The following is a 6,000-nucleotide window of genomic DNA, read 5'->3' as shown; positions in this document are numbered from 1 at the left end:
ACAGGAACAGGGGAAAGAGATACAGTAGAAAAAGAATGGGTATCTTAGGGGTATGGAGTAGTGAAGGTAGCAGAGGATCAAGTAGGTAAAACAACAATGGCTAGTAGGAATAAATGGGTAATGGAAGAATTCAATTGATGAAAGGAGAAAATATAAAAATGCAGTGAATGAAGAAGGCGAAAACGAATACAAAAGTCTCAAAAATGAGATTGACAGGAAGTGCAATATGGCTAAGCAGGGATGGCTAGAGGACAAATGTAAGGATGTAGAGAGCCAAGCAGGATAGCCGCGCGGTCTGGGGCGTCTTGTCACGTTCCTCGCGGTTCCTTCCGTCGGAGGTGCGAGTCCTCCCTCGGGCATGGGTGTGTGTGTTGTCCTTAGCGTAAGTGTATTCAAGTTAGATTCAGTAGTGTTTAAGCTTAGGGACCGATGACCGCAACAGTTTGGTCCCATAAGACCTTACCACAAACTTCCAAATAAGGGTGTAGAAGCTTGTATCACTAGGGGTAAGATAGATTATGCCTACAAAAAAATTAAAGAGACCTTTTCAGAAAAGAGAATCACCTATGAATGTCAAAAGCTCAGATGGAAAACCAGTCCTAAGCAAAGAAGGGAAAGCAGAAAAGTGGAAAGAATTTCACAGAACACTGAAGGGCCTAAGTCGAAAGAAGTCCCTGGAAGTAGACAACATCCCATCAGAACTACTGATGCGTTGGGATAGCAAGCCATGACAAAACTCATCCATCCGGCGAGCAAGATGCATGAGACAGGCGAAATGCCCTCACATTTCAATAAAAATATAATAATTCCAATCCCAAAGAAACCAGATGCTGAAAGGTGTCAAAATTACCGAACTATCTGTTTAATAAGTCACGATCGCAAAATACTAACACGAAATCCTTACAGACGAATGGAAAAACTGGTAGAAGCCGACCTCGGGGAAAATCAGTTTTGATTCCATAGAAATATTGAAACACACGAGACAATACTGACTCTATGACGTATCTTAGAAGATAGATTAAGGAAAGGCAGACCTACATTTCTAGCATTTGTAGACTTAGAGAAAGCTTTTAAAAATGCCGACTGAAATACTCTCTTTCAAATTTTGAAGGTACCAGGGGTAAAATACAGGGAGCGAAAGACTATTTACAATTTGTACAGAAACCAGATGGTAGATATAGGCGCCGAGGGGCACGAAAGGGAAGCAGTGCTTGAGAAGGGAGTGAGACAGGGTCGTAGCCTATCTCCGATGTTATTCAATCTGTATACTGAGCAAGCAGTAAAGGAAACAAAAAGAAACATTTGGAATAAGTATTAAAATCCATGCAGAAGAAATAAAAATTTGGAGGTTTGTCGATGAATTGTAACTCTGTCAGAGACAGTTAACGATCTGCAAGAGCAGCTGAACGGAATGCGTAGTGTCTTGATAGAAGGCTATAAGATGAACATCAACCAAAGCAAAACGAGGATAATGGAATGTAGTCGAATTACATCAGCTGATGCTGAGGGAATTAGATTAGGAAATAAGACACTTGAAGTAGCAGGTGAGTTTTGCTATTTGGGAAGCAAAATAAATGATTACTGTCGAAGTAGCGAGGATATACAATGTAGACGGGCCATAGAAAGGAAAGCGTTCCTGGAGGAGAGAAATTTGTTAACATTGAATATAGATTTAATTGTCCGAAAGTCTTTTCTGAAAGTATTTGCATGGAGTGTAGTCATGTATGGAACTGAAGCATATACTATAACTAGTTTAGACAGGAAGAGAATAGAAGCTTTCGAAATGTGGTGGTACGGAAAAATGCTGAAGATCAGATGTGTAGATCACGTAACTAATGAGGAGGTACTGTGTAGAATTGGGAGAAGAGGAAATTGTGGCACAGTTTGGTATAAGACGGGGTTGATTGGTAGGACACGTTCTGAGTCATCAAGGGACACCAGTTTAGTATTGAAGGGAACCGTGGAGGGTAAAAATCGTAGAGGGAGACCAAGAGATGAATACACTAAACAGATTCACAAGGATGTAGGTTGCACTAGTTATTCGGAGATGAAGCGGCTTGTACAGCGTAGAGTAGCATGGAGAGGTGTATCAAACCAGTCTCTGGACTGAAGACCACCACAAAAACATTAGCATCGTTCTAAACGTGCCAAAATCAACCGCGTTCTATTCTTCAAAAACAGACCAGTAGTACCAGAGAAATTACATTATTTGCAATTCATGCTTTGTGAACATGAATTCGATTGCTGTCTTATGCTGAACTTCGTGTTCTTATTTCCATCAGACACTTGAAACGAAGGTGCACGCCAAAAATTAAATGAATATGTAAAAGAAGGAAATTAGGTATGGAAATATAAAGATCGTTACATAATAACTCCGCGTCAAGAGTTTATTGTTAAGTAACACACTTACATTGTAAAATACCAGCAGTAACAACAACAAAAAGGAAATCAGAAGAGAAAGTTGGAAAATATCTTGTTGCCCTTAGGAGACGCAGACAGTTCATAGAGACACGTTCCATGAAACGGAAACATAGTTGTGTTGAAAAGTGGCACCACGGTAGTGGTTTAGCAGGGGTGACACATTAGGATTCAGTATGTCACTGACGTATCTCTGTTGAGATGATTAAAGAACTTCATTCGTCTTTTCTTAATGTCAGTTTCGATGTTGAAAACTTTCCTTTTGTTTTGACTGATTCTAGTCTATATCCGTCTTGTTCCTAAAATTTTCCTAATTATCTTTCTCTCTTCTTTCTTCATTCCTTCCAGTTTGTGTTTTCTGTTAAGAGTAATTGTTTCGCTTGCTTAGAGGACTGTTAGTTTTGTCTGACCTGAGATGGACTTTTTGTTGTAAAGGTTTCGTAATAACCGTAATGCTTTTTTGACTCTTTTGGATGCGCTTTTGCTGTGAGATTTTTACAAGACGTGTCGGCTCGATGAATACTCCGAGGTATTTAAGGTAAGGGACTGTGCTGAAGTTACCGTACTTTGTTTCCAGGCTCGCGATTTCTGCCTCTGGAGATAGGAATTCAGTTTTCTCGAATAAGATTTGTAGCCCTACTTTTTCTGCTCATTCTTTAAGAATTTCGAGTTGTCTGACGGCAGTCTCTTCGTTCTTTGTAGGTACTCGCTTTGTCAGTTCGTCCACAGACGAGAAGGTTGTTTTTGCGAAAGCCCAGTCGGACTGGCTTCCAATAAATGTTTATCATTTCTATTTCTATTTTATTTTATATATTTAACCAAGACCACTTATTAACTCGTTCGGGGATGGTCTTCTTGACGCCTTTGTTTTCACTTTGAACCTATTTGCAAGATTATCGACTCTTGCAGCCTCATGTAAATGGGACGTCGTGAATGTGGAGTCTACATGAAGTACTCTCTTTGCCGCGTATACCGCCACAAGGCACGCATACTCCAATATGGGAGTTACAAGCTTACAGCGGACACGGATTCCTAATTCTGCTGCTATCCACGGGACGGCAGTTCCCTAATTCAGCTGTTGCTAATGGTGCGGGATGAAACAGAATGTCAGAGGAAGTCCATTATCAGTTCACGGATGGAAGGCGTAGAGGATAAGGGCTTACTATGCGCTTCGTGCACAAAACGGAGATCCTATCTTGTGGCGGTGAGATGTCGCCGATCGGAAACTTGCCGATGAGTATGACTGCCGTCACGTTCCCATACAGTCCAACATTGAGCCTCTGTCCCGTTGTAAAGCGCACAAACCTCGATATTGGAAGATTATACCTGCCGGCCAAATGGAGAAACACAATAAAGCTTCTTTTAAACAGCATCAAGTGCTGATAACACTGTCTCACTTGAGTCTGAAGCATCTTTGTGTCCTTCACGTCAACATCATCATTTAACATGTGATGCTGCTCGCGCCCCTTGTAGGCCTAAACCCCACCAGGCCTGTTTACATCACTGAATAGGAACAATACCACCTGTCACAGAGAAATGGGGCCCTAATCATTACACAAACACCAACTTACCGATGCTGTCTAGGTGCACGAAGTTACACTGCCAACAGACCCTGTTTTCCGAACGCTTCGCATGGTATCATTGTGTACGTACATGCGAACGCACTGGACAATAGGCCTGATTAGAAGGTGAGACACACAGCCTGTTTACTTCGTTCTTTGTGGTTTCCTTCTTTCCCATGGTCAAATAATGAAGAGAAAATTGAATTTCATCTCGCGTTGTAGTCATTCTTTCGTTCAGCACAGCACAATTTTCACATTCTGCCAGAAAGTGGCTCCATTATTAAAGCGTAAACCGTTCGAGGAGTAAAATAAAAAAAGTACTTTTTTACCAACTACAGCGGTTATGAATCCACTCAATACACCGTCTCAGGGCAAGTGTGCTCTCCAGACATGAAGAAACTAACAATAAATAAGAATCCACAAGACTGAAAAGCATATATCCACTAATATAACAAGAGTGTGTATAGTGACAATAGAGGCCACCTTTTTCCCCGAGGATCTTCGACGGTAACATTCTGTTCCATTCCGCTGATTGTAAGTGCGAATGCCATCATGTAATTTGCACCTGTTCCATTTCGTCCCTCTGAACTGATATTTAAGCTGTCGCGTAACCGTAGCGATTACCTGCTCATCGTATCCTGTTACTACGCATCATACACAGTGACGCAGTGGTAACAAACTGCGCTCTTAGTCATTCAAATCCTCGTCCGGACGGGATGGTGTCTTTGAAGTGGAAGCAGTACACATGATGAGCAGCAAATCATGTACAGGAAACTAGAAAAACCTGCTTTTCCGACGTAAAGCCTTCCAAATAAACAAAAAACATTGTTTGAACAAATGGTTCAAATGGCTGTGAGAACTATGAAACTTAATATCTGAGGTCATCAGTCCACTAGAACTTAGAACTACTTAAACCTAACTAACCTAAGGACATCACACACATCCATGCCCAAGGCAGGATTCGAACCTGCGACCGTAGCAGCAGCGCGGTTCCGGACTGAAACGCCTAGAACCCCTCGGCCACAACGGCCGGCTTGTTTGAACAGACACGAACTGTAGTAGCCCACAGTTCGAGATAACATCACTCAGTCGCAGAAGAAGATGTGGAAATTAGAATGTGTGACATGATCTTAGCGTTCAGCGTTAGTGGTATGTGACTTACTGATACGCTGTGATGGAAAGGAAGACGCTGTCATTTCACGGCTCGTACCACTGTAATCTCGGGTTGCAACTGGCAGTGTTACACCTGTGTGAATCCGTTACTTCATCAGCAGTCCACTGATTCCTTGACGAACAGAAGGGTAGTTAATGCCGAAAGTATGGATTTTCGTACAACATTAATTAAATGTTTTTGTTATTATTTGTTTATTTTATTTGTTGACATGTACATTTGACGTAGTACCTATTGGCTAATACAGGTGATGCTTTGCCAGCCGCGGTTGTCTCGCGGTTCTAGGCGCGCAGTCCGAAACCGTGCGACTGCTACGGTCGCAGGTTCGGATCCTGCCTCGGGCATGGATGTGTGTAATGTCCTTAGGTTATTTAGGTTTAATTGGTTCTAAGTTTAGGGGACTGATGACCACAGCAGTTGTGTCCCATAGTGCTCAGAGTCATTTGAACCATTTTTAAACGGTTTACGCCCGTCATATGTTGCAATGAAAGGTTTCTATTCTTTTTCTTTTCATTTATTGATGGTGGCTAGTTTCGGACACTTGTATCCATTTTCAAATCATCCGCAACGTAAGTGCAACAATACAGGCGATTTTCTATATAGGAAAAATGCCTCTGCAGTGGTGGTCAAAGCGGCACTATGACCGACTCAACAATAGCAAATACACCACATAGGACGGGCTTTAGAGATCTCTAAGAGCTGATCTCCTTCATGTTGAAAATGGGCACAGGTGTCCGGAACTGCTCACCATCAACAAATAAAAAGAAAAAAAAAATACTTCTCAACGCAACTTACGATGAACCTACAACCATTTATTTCAATTATAAAACAAGTTGCTGACCTAGTTTT

Source organism: Schistocerca gregaria, chromosome 3 (genome assembly GCF_023897955.1).
Source record: "Schistocerca gregaria isolate iqSchGreg1 chromosome 3, iqSchGreg1.2, whole genome shotgun sequence".
Lineage (NCBI taxonomy): Eukaryota > Metazoa > Arthropoda > Insecta > Orthoptera > Acrididae > Schistocerca > Schistocerca gregaria.
Note: the sequence above shows the minus strand (reverse complement) of the source record.